At 46.1% G+C, this 14,850-nt stretch overlaps 1 pseudogene; it reads right to left on the bottom strand.

Moving 5' to 3' along the window:
* Positions 1-5,402: 5,402 nt before the first annotated feature.
* Positions 5,403-6,015, bottom strand: LOC149327176 (uncharacterized; annotated as a pseudogene).
* Between the last annotated feature and the right edge of the window lie 8,835 nt (positions 6,016-14,850).

The raw sequence follows: 14,850 nt of genomic DNA, 5'->3' as shown, positions 1-14,850 counted from the left end.
TATTTTCGGTCACAGGTCTTCTCCATGCTGCTGAGCGAAAACTGCTTTCTGCATAGCGCACAGTACGCTGCATTCGCGTTAGTTTCGATGGGCCTTATTCAGGCTACAAACTCGCAATGTTTCGGATTCGTCCAGCCCTGGACGAAAGTGCACTTTAAGGTTGTCACGCTTGACACATCGCGATAAAGCAGGGTTCACACGAGGGATATCGGCGCGGATGGATCTGAGAAGGCGATGCACGCAGTCACAGTTCGGCGAATGTGCGCCTCTGCGCTCATACTGACAAGGGGAAACAGATAAAGAAAGACGGCAGCGAGCTGCATACGGTCCGCGGCGGCCGCCGGTGCACAAGCGACACGCTATCCCCCTCTTTCAAAGCTGCGTCGCCTGCATTGCTGCATCACGGTGCTATCGCGTGCGTGCACCCCATGCAGCAAAAACGCATGCTTTCATCAAGGTGGTGCGCAGGAAGAAAGGAGCTGCCTACTGTGAAGCACAAGAAAACAAGGGAAGGCCGATGGCCGTTGAACGGCGCACGTGCGAACCGTAGGAAGCGCGCGCTCTGCCGTCGGCCCCAGAAATTCAAAACGCCGCAACGCTTTTTGCCGCCTTGCTAGGATGGTCCATTTCGCACAACGCGGGCGGGAGGTCGGCAGTCGCAAAGGAAAGGAAGCGTAACACCGTAGTGTACAAACCGTGCAACACAGTCCGCTTTTTGTGCACGAGCCAGCATTATCGCGACTTTAGTTCCCTTTAGGTAGAACTGCTGCTAATTTTCCCTAATATAAGCACAAACTCCCTGAGTTTTTCCTGATTATCCACATTGCCTGAGAATTCTCGGTTTTCTCGGTTGGTAGACACCCGGAGCGGCATTCATCTGGCTCGAGACTGAATGTGTAACAATGGGATGGAAGCATATGTCTAGGCGAGACCGCTGACGATAACCAAGAAGCGCCTCTGAAGGAGACATGCCTGAGCTGTTAGGTGTCCTGTAATTAAAAAGCAATCTGGAAATGTGGTTATCTAATCTTTCCCCCATCATCTCGAGGTCATCCTTTATCGTTCTGATTGCTCTTTCAGCCATCCCATTCGACTGAGAGTGAAACAGCCGTTCGAAGGTGCGTTATATTATTCTTTTCATTAGGGTAGCGAATTCGTTACCGGTGAACTGAGTTCCTTTGTCAGAGGCCCCAGTCCTTGGAATGCCAAGCCTGCTGAATATCTCGCGCAAACAATTCACTGTAGCTGTACCATTAGCTTGCCTCATAGAGACTGCTGTGCGCATCCAACGAGAATCATGCTTCCGGCAAGTGGCCCTGCGAAATCAATATGCATTCTTGACCACGGTTCTCGAACAGTCGGCGAGCTCTCTAGCGGTGCTGCGGCTGGCATGGGCACGTTTTGGACACAATTCAGACACGTTGCTGCTAGTTGTTTTATGTCGCGGTGCAATCCCGGCTACCAAAATTACGATCTGGCAACTGCTTTTATACCTGAAGACCCGTGGTGTGTTTCGTGCAGCGGTTGTAAAACACGATGTCGTGCTTTCTTTGGCACTATTACGCGGTGACACCAGTACACCAGTCCGTCGGTCAAATACAGACCTTCTCGTTTATCGAGAAATGGGATAATACTCTCATCATCTATGCATTTTGCGGTCGACGGCCAGGCATACTTTGTCAATTTCGCAACCTTTTTCAGCTGCGGGTAATTGGCAGTTAATTCCATCAGTTCATCAACTGACACGGTTCCGTCTTCGAATTCTGCTAGAGAAAGAATGTAATGAGAGGGATCGCCTAACTGAAACTCTGTCCTAGGTAGTGGCGGTCGACTCAGGGCGTCGGCACGCAGAAGTTACCCGGCGAGTACTGGAGCTCGTAACGGAAACCTCCAACGTACAGAGACCAACGTTGTATGCGAGCGGCTGCCAGCGATGGGGTCGGTCGTTCTGCCCTCAGCAATCCCGGTAGAATCTGGTGGTCGGTAAGGAATGTGAGCTCTAGACCTACGAGAAAATCCCGGAACTTTGTTACGCCAAATACAAGGGCAAAGGCTTAGCGTTCGAGTTGAGAGTAATTCCTTGCAGCCTTTGTTAAGGTTCGCGAAAAGAAGCCTATGGGCTTTTGCACTTTGCCAAATGTGTGGAATAGCACGGCGCCAATCTCCAGTTTCACACTTCACAGTCAAACTCCAGCCTGAGGTCTGCCGCCGGATTGTAATGTGCAAGTACTCCTGCCTCACGAAAGCCTTGCTTAGCTTGCATAAATTTTGCCTCCTGCTCGGTTTCCCAAATCAGTCGTCTGTTCTGCTCTAGTAGCTTGCACGAAGGTGCAGGGACGGATGATAAATTCGACGTGAACTTTGCGCAAAATGTAATCATGCCCATGATGCGCGCAGCTCCTGCACATTTTGCGGACAAGGAGCTTGCATGATTGCTTCGATATGCTGCTTTGTCGGATGTAATCCCTCACGGTGAATTTGGTGAGCTAAGTAGGAAACCGACGCCTGGCGAAATTTACATTTGTTCAGCCCGTGCTCTTGGAAACGCTGGAGCACAAGCGTTAACGTATCGGTGCCGCCGTCTTTTTCAGACATCAGTATGTTGTCAAGGTAAGCCTGGACACCTCATATGCCTTTGAAAACAGTGACAATTTTCCGTTGAAAAATTTCAGGCGCGGAAGCTATACCGAAAGGCAAGCGGTTGTAGCTGAACAACCCCCGGTGTGTATTGATAACACACAGTTTCTTGGACTGGTCATCGAGAGGGACCTGCTTATAGGCGTCACGCAGGTCGAGCATGCTGAATTGCTCACCGCCATTCAAAGACGAAAAAATGTCATCAATGACAGGTAGCGGGTAGTGCTCCAGCTCGCATGCAGGGTTTAGGGTTACTTTGAAATCTTCAGACATTATCGCTGTCACACCACGCGAACGTTTGCCGAATCTGAGGTTCCAACTGACATTTCCCTGGCGCAGCCAAAGTCCAGATGTGCATGCGGTTGGCCGCGTCATCCAAGGTTTACTCTGTTAGATTTAAGGGTTGGCTTGACCTGCATCGAGAGTTTGTTTTCTGGCGTTCCTTGCTGACGTCGCTAAAACACTTTTTTTTTCTAGATGCCCAAACCTGCCGCCGCGGAAGCATAGGGCTTTCTTCCGGCTACATGTGTTTCCATAGTGTTTTGTGCTTCCTCACCATCCACACTCTAATAACGGCTCGTCTAAAGTCCGTCGCCGCACGCTTATCTTCATTACCGCTGTCAAATCTGAGGAAGTCGCGTTGGCGTCCTTTTCTGCTGCCTCAGTGCTAAGCGCTGTCGCTTCGGTGATAGCGCTTAGGGTGAGGTTTGTGTTCGCCAGCAGCTGCTTTTGCAGGGCACTAGACCTGACGCCACATACTATCTTGTCGCGAAGCGTTCTACCGAGCATGCTTCCGAAGTTGCAGCCATCAGCTATTTGCCGAATTTCAGCAATAAATGTATGAACAGACTGACATTCCAATTGGGGCTAGTTGAAAAAGCGCAAGCTCTCTGCAGCTTTCCGTTATTTCATGGCGTTTTGGGTCGAAATACGCACTTTAAACTTCAATTACTTCGTACTTCAGCGCATTTGGCTTCTTCGGTGCAACTTTCCCCGAAAGTACTTGTACTGTGCATGTGCTCAGTGCAGAAATGAGCAGCGCCCTCTTCTTCACTGAATCTTCGATTCCAGTTGCTTCGAAGTAGGCTTCAACTTTCGTAAGATACGCCCTCCAGTTGTCACTGCGCTCGTCATACTCGGGAAGCTGGTGATGTGCCATGGCCGAAATGGTTGTGTCCAGCGGCTCAGCCTTGACCGTCGTTTCAGGTTGACTCTCATCGTGGGTTCGCTTTGAGCTCGTCGCCACTGTTACAAAGCTAGTATACGCATTGTGCGTGCCGTGCTTCCATGAAACACGACGGACGCTCGGAATAGAAAAAGCCTGTATTCATACTGATCAGCCAGCTTATATAGTGTGACCGGTCGAGGGTGAGGGGAGGCAGGAACGAGGGAAAGCGTGAGAGACATGCTCTTGGCTTTCGCCACAGTGATAAGGAAGAGCGTTTACAACACAAGCTTGTGCAAATAAGCAAGGTACAATAGCAACTTATGTATTTTTGTTTATTTAGACGAGCTGCTGGCTCAATGAAGGGCCCTGGCCGGAGCGGCATCACAAGAACAAAACAATAAAAAGCACAAAGTTGTACAAAGCACATCTAGTCAATGAATGGCCTGTCCCAAATCATGAATGCTTGATGGCACCTGATTCTACTTATTTATTTTGCAGGTAGAAAAAAAGAATTTCAAGATGTTTGCTACTGTAAAAGTGCGATGTTAGTGACGAGTGTTGTTGTTTTTTTCCAGTACAGTGGTTTGTAAATCAATGAAAACGTGTCATATTTACAAAAGTGGTTTAAGTGTGAAGTGCACATTCACAATGGTTAAGTTTTAAACTGCACAAATACGCTCCCCAAATGAAAACCAGCAATACACACGACAAGATAAGCACAACTTCAATTCAGTCATTTTTAAATGGCTCAGACCTACAATATGCATTCGAACATAAGCACCGATGTGACGAAATGACCGTTTGCTGATCTGAAGAAACAGCAAACTATCACACGTTTGAAAGGTTTTTAATAAGTGATAATTTCATTTATGGGTTGTCAATACAGCTCGTTCGGAATGCATGGGCATGTTCCATGCATATTCTACACAGTATAACTTAAATTTGGGAGGGCAGTTATGCCTCATGATGAAAAATCAGCACATAATACGGCACATTTTCACATGTGATGGTCTGTAAATTTTGCAACTGCTCAGGAAAGGAAGGTAGTTCACTAAATAAATTTGGCATCAGACAGTATTGAAGCACAGAGATTTGTAATGCCACAGCCCACTGTGAAGAGGTGATAAACATGTTGCAGCATCTCCAACATTATTGTAGACCTGAAGAATTTGAGCATTTTGATTTTCTGAATGGCTCTTTCCACGTGAACACGAGCCCTAGCTATCTCAACCGTCTTCATGGCCTCACTAGCTTGGGACCGGCTTGACCTGCCTGCAAATGGGGGCCTAACAGTACCAACTGTCCGGGATGTGCACATGTCGTGAATGAAAAAGCCCCTGTCGACCATTATGTCATCGGTGAAATAGTCAAATTTTTCCATGAGGCCTGCCCTGCGGAAAAAAGTTGTATGGTGCAATAAACTCATAAAGTTTATCATACAACTCATAGAAAATTATCATTCAATGTCATACATTTCTGTAAAATCATACAGTCATCATAGAGATGTCATAGAATATCATACGCATTGTATGATATATCATACAGATTGTATGATATCCTATGATGAATTATCTATGAGGTTATTGCATGAACTTTTTTCAGCAGGGTGACTGTGCAGTTATAGCCTAATCAGAGGCATGGCCACCAGATGCTTTGCTTGTGAAGGTAATAGTCCCTCGAGGAATAACACAAACGAGAAATATTATTGCATGAGTCGATTTGTACTGCGAATACGTCAGTAAACGGCATGTAACACACCCTGACCTCTCAGCAGAAATTTTAGTGCAGTCTACTACACCACACGCCCTTGTGTACAGCTTGAAGTGCACAGGCATGTTGTCGAGCACTTCCTTTTTAGATGGCCACTCAATGGCTGGCTCCAATACTGCAGCTATTAGAGGAAGTGTGTGCGCAAAATACCTGTGCACTGATGCTCCGCTGCATTTAAATAATGTAGCAAGGCATGAAAATGACAGGGCATGTTTCAAGGCAATAAACGTAAGCAAGATCCTGTCTGTTGTTGAAGCTTCAATTTTGTTCTCATTCCCACATGCTTTGACAGTGCGACTATCCTATACTGTCAGGAAGTTTGTGCCCTGAAATTCCAGTTAATGTTTTGAGTATAACATTTGTGGAAAGAAAATCAGAAATTCGGAGCTTCTCGATGCAGTCGTGCTCTGTGTTGGCTTGCATGGCTTCGGCATGCTGTGAATCAGGAGGTTCTTCTTGGCAAGAGCCGACAGCAGAAAACCCCTCTTGGGCGTGAACTTCTGTAGAGGAGGCAAACATCAAATCATCGTTATTTTACAGCTGAGACTTGGTGTACAATAATGTAGATTACAAAGAGGTTTTGGCAAGGACGCGCGTCGTCAACCACCGAAACCTGAGCTGGAGGGTGTGTTGAGAAAGACTGCTAGTAGCAGCACCCGACAGCGTGAACAGAGCATGAAAACAACATTGCAGAAATTTATTCTGTGAGCAATGAAGAGACGACCAGAAACATGGCAGACACTACGAGCATTTGTACAGTTTTGTCTGGGGGGGGGGGGGGTACTGTTTTTATAATGATTCCATAATTGCAAACTAACCAGCCTCAAAAGCTTTTTACATGTCTGGGGATAGTGCAACCGGAGATCCGGCTTGGTTCATTCGTTGCGATGGTTGCAGTGATCGCGACCGAAGCGTGCACATGACCTTTTCTGCTACGCATTCATTACCATTTTGATCGCGATTCGTGTTGGCACTGTGCTTGAGAATTGTCGTGTGTGCGACGTGACGCGAGCTTGGGTGCACGGCCGTCGGACTGTTTTCTGCGGCGACAACAGCGATGTCGCCATCCTTCTGCGCCTTGGTGCTCCATTCAATACATTTTGTGATGATGGGTGCTCGTGTAACGACTCTCCGGAAGAACTGTGTAACCTGTGTGAAAACATCGGTGCAGTGCAAATGTACCTTCGGGAGCGTCATTTCTTTTTATTTCCTGCCGGCTGTGCGCACATTTGCCTGCAATAAATATAACGGCGTGATGAATGGGTGACTGAACACTACCTCTAGCCATTTCGGTTTAGGTTGTAACAACATGGTATTACGCGATTACAAACTAGAATCATCCGCTTTTAAATCACGGCTGGTTGACAGTGTACAAATCTATATGTGCCAACTCATAAGTCTGTTTCTCATCAGCATTTCAACTGATGTAGTGCAGAAAAAAAAGTGTGGCAGCAGCTTATGCAATCAAAACTGTCCACAGAGCAAGTTGGGCTTAACGAGTTTTGATGACAAACAAAAAAAATGAGAAAACCTTTGCCATTGCTTTTTTCTTAGCAGTGTTAAGTCAATATTAACAAATGCTTGGCAATATTAAGTTGAAGTGGGATGTTGGTTCCCACTGCAGTCAGAAAAATGCAGTGGTCTTGAAGCGCCTCATTGGCAATGCCAGTGTTTGTTGGTGATTTTGCTCATGGTCACTTTCGATTGGGAGATCAGTGGTACGAAACTGGATGTGTTCACAATGCTATTGTCACAGCTGCTCGCGAAATGGGCTTTATTGGTGTTAAGCAGTTGTTCAGAAGCGCTTCCTTGGTCAGCCACAGCAATTTGTTTAACACGCCATTCTTGAAGCCTTGAGAAGATGTCGTCGATGCACTTGTATGTCTATCTGCTACCATCATTTGCCTGTTACTGCTTGCTACAGACATGATTACTTGCAGACTGCAAAATAAGCCCTGTGGAACTGGTAAAGCTACTCTAGGAACAAAGACCACGGTAACAACATCACTGCACAGGGTAGCAATTCTTGCTCTGTCGTCGTCCCTTAGCACAGTTTCGACATGCCAACTTACCACCGGTGCACCCCACAGTACGCTATCATCAAGTTCTGTGAATTTTGCAGAAAGCAGCAACGGGAGAGGAAGCAGGTTGTGCAGGCAAATCTAGTGTATGCTGTGCAGATAGCTTCCTGCCTTATTATAGCCTGGCCCCTCTGTTTATAACCATTCATCACCCAGCACCTATGGCCCTATTTGTGTTATTGGCACGTGCTACAAATCGCCAAACACATTTCATACTCTTGACCCTGCTAGATTGCTTTGGCCCATTAAGTTTTTTCATTCACATCAGCTAGCTTTTAGAAAACATTTCTGCAATAGCCAACTTTTTCTTGTTCTTCAGGACATGCACCTTGACTGCAACATCCCCCTATGATGTTTTTGTTCTTTGCTTTGAAAAAGCATGAGGTTCCCTTATTTATGTAAGGCTGGTTTTCTCGTGCTTTAACTTGCATCCAATAGCTCTAAACTTGATCCAAGCTTAAACAGCCAGCCTTCAGCAGATTTCCCTTGCCAATTCTTGTGCATCCTGCCTTTTCCTGCAATCTCGAACGTTCCCCGAAGCGCTCCTTTGGGCCTCAGCTTTTTATTACTTGCATTATTACCGTCCGTTCAGTGTTTTTTCACATGCCTTCACTGACAGCTATATGGGGTCTGCTATATTGCAATCAATACCAGCATTTCAGCTCTCCAAAACAACATTTAGCATGCCCTGGATTGGCCTGTTTGCTAATGTTACTAAGAATGCACTAATATTGTTTTTTTATTGCCAGCATTACATTTTGCCAACTTATAAGGTCTTCCGATAAAGGAATATTCACTCTATACTGGTTCAAATACCTAATAATTCTCATAAACTCACCCACAACCCATGATATTTACACTCGACGTGTCCTTAGTATCACCGTCTTCCAAGTTGCTTGCGTTCAAATCCCCTGTGTGGAATCAGCTTGTGTATTCGAATGGCACATGCCACAAAATCTAACTTAACTAGAATCCTGGCATGAGTTCAGACCTGAGGCGCTTGTTTTATTCTCTCAGACTATTTTTGAAGCTCCAGTGTAAGAGCACTAAAAGTTAATCTTCAAATTTCTGCATGTCGTGCAGAAACTGCAGATTTTTTAAACTGTTTATTGTCACATAACCAACAAATCTGTTCTGAGTCATGGTTCCTTCTGCGCTAATCGCACAAGCAGTGTTGTGCCTCAGTTAGCTCATGCCACCGCATTTCAAGATTCATTTTTGTTTTTGCCACAAAAGGCTGGAATGACATTCCAACTCACAGGGCTTACTAACCTCTTCTCCATTGAGCTAGTCACTGCAGAAATCCATGCAATAAATGATGATGTTCATCCACTGAGTTAGGTTAATCCCCCAAGGGGAAGATTTCTGATAAGGAAGGAATTGCTCATTAGCATCAACTCAAGTGAAGACATAAGGCTACAAAGATAGCCTGCAAAGCTTTCCTTTGTTGTGGTATGGCTGTACTTGGATGCTAATGGTTAATTACTTCTTGTTAGTAAATTACAAACTCATCAAGTTACTACTTGGCGTATCATGTTAGCTCACCACTCAAGTATTGTCATTTAGTACTGTTTAGGTATAATAAATGTTAAAATAAGTTCTAATGAGGTGCTTACCTGCTTCTTAAGCTCAGCAAACGAATACGATGCTATCTTATGCGTAAGAGCTTTCCGCACAATCTATTTCAAGTAATATCAGGGCAGATTTACATAATAGCTTTGTCGGACGGTATACAGTGGCATTTAGGCTAACTTGCTCACTGCACAAGCCAGGTCTAACCAGCTAAACTCGTGCACTGAAAAGCTAAGCATGCATTACTGTGCCTATCTGGGTCAGACTCCTTGGCACTTCTCTCTTACCGTCTCTTCAGCTAAGCAAGACATCGACTTCATAACGTGGCTCATTGAGAATGCTGCAAGTGCATACTTATGCATGTGACTTTTATATATTCAGGACAGTGTTAACAGGGCTGCTGGTTCATCATTAACACAAAAGCCGTCAACTTCAAGTTGCAGGATAGAGATGCCAGAAAAGACAAAAGCTATCACTGCTTTTCTGTTTTTCTTCGGAAGTCAGATTGGTGTTTTCCAAATTTCTGTTGCCTGTCAATGCCTCAGTTAATTTCTTTCTTTGAAAGCAGACTGGCAGTGATATAGGTATATTTTGCTGAACATGTCGATAGTCAGCAACTAATAGCACTCTAAAATTCAGCATATGTTAAGTGGTACGAACATCAGTTAACAGTTGGCAATGCTCACTTTTGCTGGCTACCTTGGGAGCTGGTCATCACTGCATTCAGCCATTCTACATTTTACTGATCAGTGAAAACAACTTTAGACATTGCTTGAAGGCTGTATCAGAGGACATATACATATATACCTGTCCCATACTTAAACGGCTTATTGGTAATTTCATTTTATTGCACAACATCATAGCTCCCTTACTGGAAATCCAATTTTGCAAATTCTGCTTGAGATGTTAGTGTTTTCTCGAGATAACCCGATCATATGGCCATCGTACCCTGTTTCCCTGACTATACAAGCATTCTTTATCAGCCTAAGTAGGGAGCCGTGGCCATGTGAGCCCTTCAAATTGGTTCTTGCATTTACTCTACCTGTAATCTAGTTTACTGGCTCCGAAATCTCATTATATTTATATTAATGATAATGGCATGTACAGACTTTTATGCAATACAAAGGCACTCACTTTGTTTTTGTATTCACAACAACATTTGAGAATGCTTTGGAGTTGCACAGAGTATATGCCAGCTTGTTTTGTACATGGCAACAACGACATGGCCTTCAGCAGAACTTCCCATGCTTGTTTTCAACACTGCATTCTGGCTTGTGCAACGGTAGTATGAGCTCAGGAAGGAATACTAAACCACAACTTGATGGCCCGCTGTCACTGGGCAGAAAAAAGCCATGCACTTTTAGCCCAGTGATGCGCGTCTACGCCCCTTTGTAGCGACATAGTGCTATTTCTATTTTGGCTTTATTAATGGCCTGAAAAACATGACAAAAATAAATCACTATTGTTGCATTGTCACTGTTCTGTGAAATGCAGAACTGCTTTAATTGCAGCTGACTTTACCTGTTCCAATCAACTGGAAACACAATTTCTCTTGTCCATTAGCATTTGTGTTTGACAGCAGTGTTGTGCTAAATTGTGAATTTTAAATGCATGCACAATTCCGACACACACACACACTTTATATATTGAATAGGTAATCATGTCTTTTGCAACAATAATATAGGGAGCCAAGGAGAAGGCCGTTTACATATTACAGTGACTGTACAAAATGCTTGGGAAAGGCTGGAAGTGCAATTCTTTTTTTCTCTCTCAGCAATGCAAAAACACTGCAGTGTGCTATTTTGACTAACTGACTAAAAATTTTTAAGTATGTAATCTTAACTATTTACAAAAATGTGATTATACCGATTTTAATTACCGACGGTTGTTAGCAGCCTATACTGCAGCCTGGCCCGATCGAAAATTAGCAGTAAGAATCGCGTCGTCGTTGTGAAATCGTCGGGGCTGCCTAACTTTCACAGCAGGCAGCATTCTGTTATTTTGGGGCAGGAATCACGGGCCGTTGTGAGAACGTATCGTCGAACGAGGAGTACTCGATTGCGATGTGACGCGTTTTTCTGTCTCTTGGGTAGAAATGATCCAAACACGCATCGTTTCCGACGGCATCGCTTCAGATGAGCAGACTCGCCTTCGATCTTGCAAAGTTTTGTCGCGAATTGTTTCTCGGCCGTCAGGGTCATCTGAACCGAGATCCGTGCCGTCCCAGCCCGAATTAGGAGTTATGTATAGCCCGAATCAGAGCCTGCCACGAGTCTACCTTCGACGAAAATCCCGCAGCAAAAGAAACGTTGACGCAACGGATATTGTCTTGAATACGCCGCAGTTAATACGGGTAATTTCTGCCGCAAGATATCTGCGTGTTTCGCTACAAACACATGCCTGTACCGCCGCACGCGATTAGACTGGCGGCATCCGTCTCGTCCGCCAGCAGCAAAGTGATCGTACAACACCATTCCGCCCCACGCCCGGACGGAAGCTGAAAGCGAGCGGCTCGCTCGCTGGCGGATCCGCCCAAAAAACGGTCGTACAACGGCCTTTAAGCTGCGACGCGTCGGCCTACAGTCTTGGGGCAGTAATTTTTCACGTCATGCCTGATGGTTCGGAAAGACCCATTTCATTTGCCTCCAGAACATTGAGTGCAGCGGAGCGCAACTATGCGCAAGGCGAGAAGGAAGCCCTAGCATTAATTTTTGGTCCGAGCAGGTTTAATAGATACATGCACGGGCGCAAAGTCATGCTGTATACTGACCACCAACCACTGTTGGGGATCTTAGCATCAGATAAACCAATTCCTTCTTTGGCTGCAGCTAGGATTCAGCGTTGGGCTATCACCTCAGCAGCTTATCAGTACACACTGCGCTACAGGAACGGCAAAAACATGGAAGTTGCCGACGCTCTTTCAAGGCTTCCACTTCTGGTCAAGCATAAAGACGACACTGAAGAATGTCTTGCAGTGTTTGAGTCAACGCCTCTCACTGCGAGCCAGGTTGCTGCTGCGACTAAAAGGGATCGCCTGCTTTCCAAAGTCGTGCAGCTCACCTTATCTGGCTGGCCCGCGCACCACGATGATAAATTTCAGCCCTTTTACCTTCGTCGAAACGAACTATCGTATGAGCAAGGCTGCATCACGTGGGGCCAGCGAGTGATCATTCCAGACGAACTTCGAGACGCAGTATTAAATTTTCTATACGAAGAACACCCTGGAATGCAAAGAATGAAAATGCTTGCTAGGTACTTTGTTTGGTGGCCGTTGGTTGACATGAACATTGAAGACACTGTCCGTCAATGTACAGTGTGCCAAACGACCATGCCTGCGAAAGCAACAGGGCCATTGCATCCATGGACTTATCCAACTCGTGTTTGGCAGAGAGTCCATGTCGATTTCGCCATGAAGGATGGCTCGAACTTGTTCCTTCTAGTAGACTCTTACTCAAAGTGGATGGAAGTAAAATGCCTCCGCACTACGACAACGTCGAAAGCAATCGACTGTCTCAAGGAGATATTTGCAGCGTATGGCTACCCGGAGTAACTGATCAGTGATAATGGACCTCAGTTTACTGCGCAGGAGTTCTCCAATTTCACCTCTTCTCACGGGATTCGCCACACGCGTACGCCACCCTACTACGCTTCATCGAACGGGGCAGCAGAAAGGATAGTTCAGACGACAAAGGCCACTCTAGTCAAGCAAGTGCTTCACGATAACCTTACAGGGCAGAACAGAACTCTGCACCAACGACTTAACGACTTCTTGCTTGCTTACAGGAACACCCTGAACTCCGTAACAGGAAGAACGCCGGCTGAGCTGTTCCTGAAACGACAACCCCGAGTGAAGCTTTCGCTCCTGAAGCCAAGTTTTGTGCAGCACATGCGCAGCCGCCAAGCCAGAGACGCCACTCATCGCAACGAGGGCCGAGGAAGGGACCCGCAGATGGAAGCCGGTGGTGCAGTTCTCGTCAAGACTACGAGAGGGGAAACCCTGTCATGGGAGGAAGCGGTCGTAATGCAACGGGTAAGCGACTCTACGTTTGTAGTCAAAGTCGGTGACCAGTTTTGTTTTGTGCATATCGACCACTTGAGGATATCGGGTGCAAAGTCATCACTTCATCCGGACGTCGCAAAAGAAGCGCATCCTGAGTCCACTCCAAGTGCCGCTGTTCAGCGAGACTTGCCATCAGCTCCATCGGAAAAAGATTCCCCTGCTGGGTCCCTTATTAGTGGTCCCACTGAGGACAAGCTTGAGGATGTTCGCTTAGATGACGCCACTTCAAATGAGGAATCGGCATCGCAGCCTGAGGCAAGACACATGGCAGCGCAGCCTTCAAGTTCCACCGCATCAACCATGGCTACACCGGAAGAGGCTCATTTGCGAAGAAGTAATCGAACAATTAGAAGTACAGAAAGGTGGGCAAGTTGGTTATTACTATCCATGGTAAAACAGCGCGGAAAAAACACGAGGACGGAACAAACACGACAACACGAGCGCTGACTTTCAACTGACGATTTATTACGCACATGTGTACATATATAGCATTCCCGCCAAACACTAAACAGAACAAAAAAACTGCATCATCACTGAAAATATTAAATCTACATATCTACAAATGCATGCTCCAAAAAGGTGATTTCGCGGTTAGCCAGTGATAATGAGGGCTTACTAATGCATGCTGTACCCCCTTTGTCAATGTGATATGCCTCTACAATTTCCCTTACTATCTGATCCTTATGTTTGAAGATGACGGATGTCTGATGAAGCAATGGGGCGCACGTGTGCTCAGGTTGCCTGCAGTGAAGCGCCAAATTCGAACCGGCTGCCTTGTCCAAAGAATTATGGTGCTCCCTCGGGCGTTCGTTTAGGCATCTCCCAGTCTGGCCAACATACCACCCACCGCAAGAAAGGGGAATCTTATAGACAACACCCTCGCTGCACTCAACCCTCCTCTCTACGTGTGCTGTGGTACAACCACCACCGATCCTCCTTCCTAGTAGGGCCTCTCGCTTCCGCTGCACAGCTCGGCAAATGTTGCTTAATTTTCTGCGAGACGAAAATACCACATCAATGTGAAATTTTCGCCCCACTTTCTTCAAACGGTGTGAAAATGCGTGGACGTATGGGACAACAGCTATCTTCCGGCGCTTTGAGACTTCATTCGCCTGAGGAACACGCTTATGGTCCGATTTGATTTTGGCCACCAAACTTTCGCATAACCTTCCAATAGTTGCCTCAGGAAAACCCGGACACGTTTGCTAGTTGTATTCGCCTCGCTCCGTAAAGCCCTTACTGAGTTTTCAGTCCGGGCATTCCAAGCTGGTAAAGGAAGGCATCGCCTTGTCTTGTGTTAGCGCCGCTCTGACCAAGTCGTGTGTCCATCGTATTGAGGAAGGAGTGCAAGGCCAAATTTCCAGGCTTAAGCACGCTGGTTTTCCTGAGGCAACTATTGGAAGGTTATGCGAAAGGTTGGTGACCAAAATCAAATCGGACCATAAGCTTGTTCCTCAGGCGAATGAAGTCTCAAAGCGCCGGAAGATAGCTGTTATCCCATACGTCCACGCATTTTCACACCGTTTGAAGAAAGTGGGGCGAAAATTTCACATTGATGTGGT

The sequence above is a fragment of the Amblyomma mixtum genome, chromosome 10 (assembly GCF_055824585.1).
Source record: "Amblyomma mixtum isolate Tamu chromosome 10, ASM5582458v1, whole genome shotgun sequence".
In the NCBI taxonomy this organism is placed as follows: domain Eukaryota; kingdom Metazoa; phylum Arthropoda; class Arachnida; order Ixodida; family Ixodidae; genus Amblyomma; species Amblyomma mixtum.
Note: the sequence above shows the minus strand (reverse complement) of the source record. Positions and strands in the feature narration are given on the sequence as shown.